The 10,312-nt window shown below is 40.5% G+C and overlaps 1 long non-coding RNA gene across 1 annotated transcript; it reads right to left on the bottom strand.

The window, feature by feature from the left end:
• Positions 1 to 1,200: 1,200 nt before the first annotated feature.
• Positions 1,201 to 10,166, bottom strand: LOC134739998 (uncharacterized). The gene is made up of 3 exons (XR_010127174.1): positions 10,124 to 10,166; positions 9,608 to 9,878; positions 1,201 to 1,483 (listed from the first exon to the last, which is right to left on the bottom strand). It is a non-coding gene; the product is annotated as an uncharacterized LOC134739998 (long non-coding RNA).
• Between the last annotated feature and the right edge of the window lie 146 nt (positions 10,167 to 10,312).

Genomic DNA, 10,312 nt, shown 5'->3' on the forward strand with positions numbered 1-10,312 from the left:
GTTCTCCCAAAGGAGTCAAGGGTGGTGTTATTTGAGCATAGTAAGATCGCCTCCTCTTCTAAGAAGTCATGTCAGAGAGCTAAGTACGTACCCCTGGAGACTCCAGCCCCATTGCCAATGAAACTATCTCATACTAACTCTGCCTCTCCCCCCTTGGAGCTGAGGTCTGCCGGGGGGCTTCCAGGGGAGAGTGTTCCTATTCTATAAAGGGCTACCCCTCTCTAGATTCCAGGATGCCTAGGCACTAGAGAGGGAAAGCCCTTTATAGAGTTCCTCTGTGTTTCTGGCTGCCAGGATGCCTAGGCACTAGATCCCCTCACAGGCCTGAGAGCCTCTCAAAACCACTGTACACACATATGCCCCTGAGGGGCGACTGAAATTCTTACCACTATTCGAGTCATTTCTCTGATCTACTCTCTAAAAAGCCCCTATAAAAACACAAATCATATACTATACAAATTATTACACAGCCCATCGTAGAAGTTTAGTTGGCTTTATTGGCTCCAGGGCTGAATGTTTTGCCCTAAGGCAGTGAATCAGAATCACTGTGGGTGAGGCTCGGGCATTTTACAATTTGTCCTGGAGATTTGAATGTGCAACCAGAATGAGGAACTGCTGCCCTCAGGGAGCGGTGCACAGAAGGGGAAAAAAAAGACTTAGGTCCTGGCCCTCCCCTGCTCCAGTCTAGACCATCTCTGTGCGATGTTAAGAACGCCATTTGTAGGCTGGGCGTGGCGTCTCAAGCTTGTAATCCCAGCACTTTGGGAGGCCGAGGCAGGCGGATCACCTAAGGTCGGGAATTCGAGACCAGCCTGACCAACATGGAGAAACCCAGTCTCTACTAAAAATACAAAAATTAGCTGGGTGTGGTGGCTCATGCCTGTAATCCCAGCTACTCGGGAGGCTGAGGCAGAAGAATTGCTTGAACTCGGGAGGCGGAGGTTGCGGTGAGCCGAGATCCTACCGTTGCACTCCAGCCTGGGAGACAAGAGTGAAACTCTGTCTAAAAAAAAAAAAAGAACTCCACTTGTCTCTTTGGCTTTCAGTTTGGACTTTCTTCTGAAAAATGAGAGAATGGGACTTGATGGTCTTTGAGGTCCTTTCCATAGTCCTCAGCCTCTTGGCCAGAACCGAAAGATGAGTCTCTTTCAACTGCAACATTTTGTGACTGTACAAGTTATCTTATGATTAGAAGAGCCACTTCCCCAGACCACTTCCTCCATCTGGACATTTATGGGACGGTGAATCAAGGGTTGCCCAGGGAGGTCTCTGTGCAATGCCAGCTCTGGCAGGTCACAATGTTCTGAGAGGGTTCTGAGTCCTAACCAAGAAGAGGCTTCTGCAGGCCAAGCTCCCGAAGGCTTCAGGGAGAAAAATGTCCTTATTCACTTTCTTCTGTCCAGGTCACGGTATGGCAGAAGAGGGACACATGTCCTCACTCTTCTTTGGCAAATAATAATGCCAGAAGAATTTTGAATTCACCCTTTGGCTAAAATGGGAGATTGTTAAATAAAGATACATTGATAAATATGTATTCTGAGAAACACATTTTATTTTTCATGATAGATCTGTTCCTGAAAACATGGTGTTCAAGTTGCACATATGAAAACAGAACTTCTTTCTTCTTCAATGGAAGTGACACCTAACAATTTGGATTTGGATTTCTCTGCCTCTTACGTCTACTACTTGATAATGTAGAAACCAGCATTCAAATCCAGGGAAGCAAATCCTTTTTTAAAAGATTTGATTAAATTATCTGAAGATAAATTGTGCCTTGTTTTTTATTTTTAGCTATATTTTTGGGAGGGAGCTTCACAAACTCTTTATTATTCCCTTAAGATCCAAATTTTGGTTCTTATGACATCAGTTTCAGATGAGGACGCACAAGTCACTCTTCCCATTACTATATTGGGAGGGTGGGGTTCCGAAAATGTGCAATGTGAGTGGTGAGTCTTTGCTGGAAGGGTGCTATCTGCTCATCTACCAAAGGGAAGGTGAGTAGAAAATTCCTAAAACTAAAAAATCAAGAAGTGGCATTATATATTTGTTATTTAAAAATATCAAGGTTAATAGCAAATAAATCTACTAAATTGAATTTAAAATGGTGACCTACGTCAAGAAATATCATAAGTCAAGTAAAAAGATCAGTGACAAAATGGGAAAAAATATTTGCAACTTAAATGTCAGACAAAGGTTAATTTCCATGGTATATAAAGTTTCTCAAAAAGGATAATTAAAAAGGTCAACAATCACAGAAGAATCAGCTAGAGATATCAATAATGATTAGAAAAAGAAATGCAAATGGCCCTTAACATTATGAAAAGATGTTTAACCTCACTTAAAAGGCATTCAAATCAAAGCTAAACTAAGATATTATTTTTGACTTATCAAATTGGCAAAAATCCAAAATTTAAGAATACACTGTTGGCAAGACTGGGAAAACAGACACTCTCATGCATTCCTAGTCATAATGCAAATTGGTTCAATCCCTACAGAGGATAATTTGGCAATATATAGCAGAATCGTTTATGCATATACCCTTAACCTAGGAATCTCACTTCTAGGCGCCTATCACAAAGATTATACTAGTGAAATATGAAAAGATACACACACACACACACAAACATATATACATACATATCTTTATACATAGATCTATTTATCTATCTATAGAAAGAGGCAATTTATTATAGCACTATTTGTAACAGCAAGACTGGATACAATCAGAATGCCTGTCAAAGGTGACTGGATGAATAAAATATGGTACTTCCATACACTGGAGTATTAAAAAAACTGCAAAAAGGAAAGAGAAACATCTCTGAATTCTCCCATGAAGTGGTCTGCAGGATATGTTAAATGAAAAAAAGAATTACAAAAAATATACAGTATTCCACTTACATCAAAAATGTCTTGCCATGCCAGAAAGCAATAGAGCTATCAAAGAATACTAAGACTTTATAAAAAGGACTCAGGATAAAATGGTACAGCCAATTTTGAAAAAGTTTGGCAGTTCCTCAAAAACGTGAACAGAGTTACCACATAACCCAGCAATTCCATTCCTAGGTATATACCCCCCAAAATTAACAATGTATGTCCACACGAAAACTTGTACATGAATGTTCATTAGCAGCATTATTTGTAACCTGCCCAAGGTGGAAACAACCCAAATGTCTATTGACTGATAAAAAATAAAATGTGGTATATCCATACAAGGGAATATTATTTATCCATAGAAAGGAAGTACTGCTACATGTTAAAATATGGATGAACCTTGAAAACACTCTGCTAAGTGAAAGAAGCCAGTCACAAAAGGCCACATATTGTATGATTCCATTTGCATGAAACGCCCAGAACTGGAAAATCTGTAGAGACAGAAAGTAGATTGGTAGTTGTCAGGAGCTGGGAATGGGAGGGGGAATGGGTAGTGACTGCTAATGGGTATGTGGTTTCTTCTTCAGGTAAGGCAATTATCCTGAAATTAGATGGTGGTGATAGTTGCACAACTTTTTGAATATACTAAAAACCATTGGCCGGGCATGGTGGCTCATGCCTGTAATCCCAGCACTTTGGGAGGCCAAGGGGGTGGATCACAAGGTCAGGAGATTGAGACCGTCCTGGCTAACATGATGAAACCCCGTCTCTACTAAAAATACAAGAAATTAGCCGGGTGTGGTGGCGGACGCCTGTAGTCCCAGCTACTCGGGAGGCTGAGGCAGGAGAATGGCGTGAACCCGGGAGGCAGAGCTGGCAGTGAGCCGAGATCATGCCACTGCACTCTAGCCTGGGTGACAGAACGAGACTCCCCACCTCCAAAAAAAAAAAAAAAAAAAACCATTGAACTGTACAATTTAAAAGGGTGACTTTTATGGTGTATTGAATTGTTTCTCAATTAAAAAGGTATATACGTTAGGGCTGGGCGTGGTGGCTTATGCCTGTAATCCCAGCACTCTGGGGGGCTAAGGCAGGAAGACAACTTGGGATCAGGAGTTCGAGACCAGCCTGGCCAATACGGTGAAATCCCATTTCTACTAAAAATACAAAAATTAGCGGGGGCATGGTGGTGGGCACCTGTAATCTCAGGTACTCAGGAGGCTGAGGCAGGAGAATCGCTTAAACCTGGGAGGTGGGGGGTGCAGTGAGCCGAGATCATGCCAGTGCACTCCAGCCTGGGAGACAAAGCGAGACTGTCTCAAAAAAAAAAAAGATATATACATTAAATTTTTAAAGTAAATATTCATTGATAAACAAACAACAACACAAAAGGACTAAGGTACCAACATAAATCAGCTCCATTTGCCAAAGATGGGACAATTTGAGCATCAAAGTAATAACTATAAGTGACTCAAACGTATAAAATATGTTTAAGTCCATGATTTGGCCATGCGTGATGGCTCACACCTGTAATCCTAGCACTTTGGGAGGCTGAGGGTGAATCAAGAGGTCAGGAGTTCAAGACCAGCCTGGCCAAGATGGTGAAACCCCATCTCTACTAAAAATACAAAAAAAATTAGTCGGGCTTGGTGGCACGCCCCTGTAATCCCGGCTACTCCGGAGGCTGAGGCAGAGAATTGCTTAAACCTGGAAGGGTGGAGGTTGCAGTGAGCCAAGATCGTGCCATTGCACTCCAGCCTGGGCGACAGAGAGAGACTCCGTCTCAAAAAAAAAAAAAAAAAAAAAAAAATCCATGATTTGAAGAATTCCAGAAAATAAATTTATTATCTTGAAAACTATTAATAATAGAAAAAGAAGCATTTATTCTGTCTTTTCTGTACAAACTATGCCTAAGAATAACCAAATAGTTGATGAGAGAAGATTCTCTTTACATAATTATTTAAAGTAATAAACAATGAAGGAAAAATAGAATATGATTATTTTGCAATGCTGACGAATTAATGGATCTGTGCAATAATTAACAATGGCTGATAACATCATGAAAAGAGAGACAATCACACATTACATATCCCTGATGGATGCACCCAATAACACCTATGAAACACTCTTGCTAAAAAACTAAACTAAACAAATCTAACCAGAATCTGATCAGGCATCAGCAAACAAAGAAACTTGTTAAACAACTTAACGGGGATGCAATTTTTAAAACACACATCATGGGAAATTCTACAAAACAATCTGGTTTCTTCAACAACAACACTGCAAGGAACAAAGCATGCAAAGGGATGGCAGTGTAATCTACAAATCACAGACCTAAGGGACACATTAACCAATGCCAATGCATGAACCATATTTGAATCTGGATTCAAACAAATAAACCACTAAAAATTTAAAGACAATAAAACATTGTTTTTAGACAATTAAGAAATTATGAACATTGACAAAATATGTGACAATGTTAATGAATTATTAATAGTTTTAGAGATTGTGATGGTTACTTTTATGTATCAACTTGACTGGGCCATGGGGGTCCAGATATTTGGTCAAACATTATTCTGAGTATGTTTGTTAAACATTATTCTGGGTGTGTTTTTGGATGAGGTTAACAGTCAAATCAATAAACTGAATAAGGCAGATTGCTCTTCTTTGATGCGGGTGGGCCTCATCCCATCAGTAAAGGCCTGAATAGAACAAACAGGCAGATCCTCCCTCCAATAAAAGGGAACTCTTTGTGCCTTACTGCTTACACTGGGAAATTGTTGTTTTCCCACCTTGAAGCCCCAGTTGGAAAATCTGCTCTCCTTGGGTCACAAGCCTGCTGGCTTTCAGACAGGGACTGACACCATTAGCTTTCCTGGTTCTCAAGCTTTCAGACTCAGACTGGAACTATACTTTGCCTCTCCTTTGTCTCCAGCTTGCCAACTATAGATTTTGGGATGTCTCAGCCTCTATAAATTATGTACCTAATTTCTTATAACAAATCCTCTCTCTCTCTCTACACACACACACACACACACACACACACACAAAATCTCCTATTCGTTCTATTTCTCTGGAGAACCGTGACTAATACAGGGATGGTAAGGTGTTGTAGTTATATTTAAGAGTCCTTATCCTTTAGAAATACATATATGAAAAACTTACAGATAAAATGCTATGATATCTGACATTTGCTTCAAAATAATCTTAGGATGGAAGGAAATGGATAAAGATTTAGATGAAACAGACTGGCTATCTGTTGGTAATTGTTAAAGCTGGGTGATGGAAGCATGGGGTTTCCTCATGCTATTCTCTCTGCTTTTGTGTATGGATACATTTTTCTTTAGTGAAAAAGTAAAAAATGGAAGAAAATGAAAAATAGGAAATTGAAAAATAGTAGTAGTATGGAGGAATTACTTTTTCTACTGTAGAATCATTTGACTCTTTATAATATGTGTGTGTAAAAATAAGTATCTTTTAAAAATTAAAAAGTGAAGAGGACCTACCATAAATATAATATGTAATGGTGAAACTTTAGATGTATTCTCATTAAAGGTAGAAACATCAATGATGCCTGCTCTTTGACATTGTACTGGAGTCTTAGCCTTCACAATAAGACAAGAAAAAGAAGAGCTAAATAGAATGGGAGAAAAAAAGTTATTGTTGTTTGCAGACAATACTCTATGTATAGATAATTCAAAAGTATTTACAAACTGCAGGAAAACTGCTGGATATAAGAGCAAGACACAAAAATCAACATTGTTCCCATATACAGGCACTAACCAATAGTAACTAGAAAATGTGGTATAACTAAATTATATACACAGTGGCAACAGAAACTGTAAGGTACATGGAAATAAATCTATCAAAAGGTGGGAAGACATTTTTGAAGGAAATTATAAAACATTATTGAAGGACGTAAGAATAGACCTGAATGAAATCATAAATATATCAATTATCTCCCAAATTAATCTCTAAAGTCAATGCCTTAAAGCAAAAACTCAACAACAGAACTTTTTTGGAACTCAATAAACTGATACCAAATTTCACCATTTCAAAATTGTGAGAAACATTTTAAAAATAAGAACAAAGGGAGACTTGTTTTTACCAAGTATTAAGGCTCATTAGAAAGCTGTCGTACCTAAAATAGTGAAATATTGGGACAGGGATAGAAAAATAAGTTAATAGAATAGGCCAGAGATTTCAGAAATAGCCTCATAAAGAATTTGAAATAATATATTATACAGATGATAGTTGAGAAATGATGGACAATTCAATAAATGAAGTAATTGGTTTGCCCTGCTGGGGAAAAAATGAAATTAGATTCTTACTCCACACATAACACAAAAATAAATCCAGTTGGATTAAAGCTCTAAATATGAAAAACAAAAGTTAAATTTGTTAGAAGAACATACAGGGGGAAATATTTCTATTCTCAAAGTACAGAACACAAGACACAAAAAGCCGAAATAATAAAAGGAGGAATTGATTGCATCATAATTTAAATTTTCTGTGTAACAAAAGACCTCATCCAAAGCCAAAAGATAGTGAAAGATTAGAGAAGATATTTTCAACATATCCGAATATATAGACATCCTACAATTTGATAAGAAAAGCAACCTAATAAAAAGTTGAGCAGAAGATATGAATGATTTACAGAAGAGAAAATCCAAACAACAAATAAATACAAGGAAAGATACTCAAAATACTCAGTAATCACAGAAATAAAAAAGCAAAATGAGATGCTATTTTTACACCTACCAGATTGATAAAAATTAAAAAGTCTGAATGTGAAGATGTTGGGAAACCAAAATGCAGCTCGTTGGACAACTAATTTAGTACAACTAATTTAGAGATAAAATTCAGGATACGGTCCTATTTAGTTGAAAACTCATACATTATATGACACAACAATACTTATACTCAGCATATACTTCTAGATATACACCTGGGAGAAATTCTGACACATGAACACAAAGAGGCATATGAGAACATTCACTGTAGCATTTTAAAATAAAAATAAATAGGGGGAAAAGCTGGAAATAAATTAGAAAAGTTGGATAAATTTCTGAACAAAATGTGCTATATCCATATGCTTAAATACTATGCAGTAGTTAAAAATGAATGAACTAGATCTAGCCTATGTATCAGCATAGACAGATGTCAAAAATAATGTAGAATTTATTTATTTATTTATTTTTGGAGACAAAGTTTCATTCTTGTCATCCAGGCTGGAGTGCAATGGCATGATCTCAGCTCACTGCAACCTCCTCTTCTTGGGTTCAAGTGATTCTCCTGCCTCAGCCTCCTGAGTAGCTGGGATTACAGGTGCCCGCCACCACGCCCAGCTAATTTTTGTATTTTTAGTAGAGATGGGGTTTCACCATGTTGGCCAGGCAAGTCTCGAACTCCTGACCTCAGGTGATCCACCCACCTCGGCATCCCAAAGTGCTGGGATTACAGGCGTGAGCCACCATGCCCCACCATAATGTAGAGTTTAAAAAGCAATTTCCAGAATAGTACAATGTATCATTTATTGAGAGTAAGAGAATGGGGACAAGCATAGACAGCTGTTTTGAGAAGTTCTGCTGTGAAATGGTAGGAATTGTAATAGCTGGAAGTGGGAATATAGTGGTTGAGGAGAGTTATAATTTTTTTAAAATAAATATTACTACAGCTTGTTTGCAAGTGGGTGGGAATGACACACTGAAAATTACTCATAAAGAGCAAAATCCTTGGGAAGGTGGAAGCTTGGGCTCCAAAGCACAAAAGGAGGATGCTACTATATTTTAGGCAGCTAAATGGTAAGTGGTCATGGGATGGAATGAAGGCGCTGAATTTGTAGGCTGTTGTGGAGGTAGAACCTTCAAGAAGTAATGCTAATTGGATGTCTGGTGACATTATAAAGGGGAGTCTGGTTAAAAGGCAGGACAAAAGCCGGATGCGGTGGCTCACGCCTATAATCCCAGCACTTTGGAAGGCCAAGGCAGGTGGATCACCTGAGGTCAGGAGTTCGAGACCAGCCTGGACAATATGGCACAACCCCCTGTCTACTAAAAATACAAAATTAGCTGGGTGTGGTTCGGGTGCCTGTGATCCCAGCTACTTGGGAGGCTGAGGAGGGAGAATCGCTTGAGCCTGGGAGGCAGAGGTTGCAGTGAGCCAAGATTGTGCCACTGCACTCCAGCCTGGCGACAGAGCAAGGCTCTGTCTCAAAAAAAAAAAAAAAAAAAAAGGCAAGACAAAAGGACCTCCCTCCCGTCACAGACTCTGCCCTTTCTGAGAGTCTGGGATCCGTACTATTGTCACTCTTAACTTCTTCTTCTTCTTTTTTTTTTTTTTTTTTTTTTTTTGAGACAGAGTTTCACTCTGTCGCCCAGGCTGGAGTGAGTGCAGTGGCGCCTTCTCGGCTCACTGCAAGCTCCGCCTCCCGGGTTCACGCCATTCTCCTGCCTCAGCCTCCCGAGTAGCTGAGACTACAGGGGCCCGCCACCACGCCCGGCTAATTTTTTGTATTTTTAGTAGAGACGGGGTTTCACCGTGTTAGCCAGGATGGTCTCGATTTCCTGACCTCGTGATCCGCCTGCCTCGGCCTCCCAAAGTGCTGGGATTACAGACGTGAGCCATCGCGCCCAGCCTGTCACTCCTAACTTCTAATCTGCTCTAGGGAGAGTCCCAATAGTCCATCTTGCATACTGAAGATTAAGTGAATTTCACAGCCAACACCATACAATACCTTCTCTATTGAGCTGTAAGCTGCCTCTGGACTGGATGGTGTTTTGTTTTTATTTTTACCCTCAGCACCAGTGCCTCTCACATAGAATTTAGCCAAGCCGGTTAGGTGTTAAGTGCTGCTGCTGCGCTATCAGAAGGGCACATGGGGCTGGTTCTAGACCGGCCTCTGCTGTTTACTCGTTCAGTAATCTTCTAGAGCAAGTTCTTGAACTTCTCTGGGCCTGTTTTCTACCTCGCAGAGTGGTTAACTGCGTTTAGGATCTTGGAAGCCCCTAACGCACGAAAAGCACATAGGCCAGAAGTTAAGACGTCCCTTGGGGACGCAGATACCGGGAATTTCTCCCGCTGTCCCAGTCGATCAAGCACCAGAGCTCTCAGGTCTAGCTCCTTCCACCCCCCACCTCCACAAATAACCTCACTTTTTCTTCCTCTCCCTATGCCTCGCAGTCCCACAACAGGGTCTGCGGTCAGACGTCACTCCCAGCTGACTGGCAATCAGGGATGCCGCCTCGCCCACCTGGCCATCCTTGAAGATCGTGGATCCTGCGCCGGCTAGCCGGCTGGCAGGGGGCGCGCCAACAGGGCCGCCAGCCAAAGTGCCCTCGCGTAGGTAGGAGGAGTGACTGCCTCTCACCATCTGCCGGGGATGCACCTGTGGAGAAACGGCCCCAGAGTTCCAGGGTGAGTGCGCAGCGGAGCTTATCTG

This window comes from Pongo pygmaeus, chromosome 1, assembly GCF_028885625.2.
Source record: "Pongo pygmaeus isolate AG05252 chromosome 1, NHGRI_mPonPyg2-v2.0_pri, whole genome shotgun sequence".
In the NCBI taxonomy this organism is placed as follows: domain Eukaryota; kingdom Metazoa; phylum Chordata; class Mammalia; order Primates; family Hominidae; genus Pongo; species Pongo pygmaeus.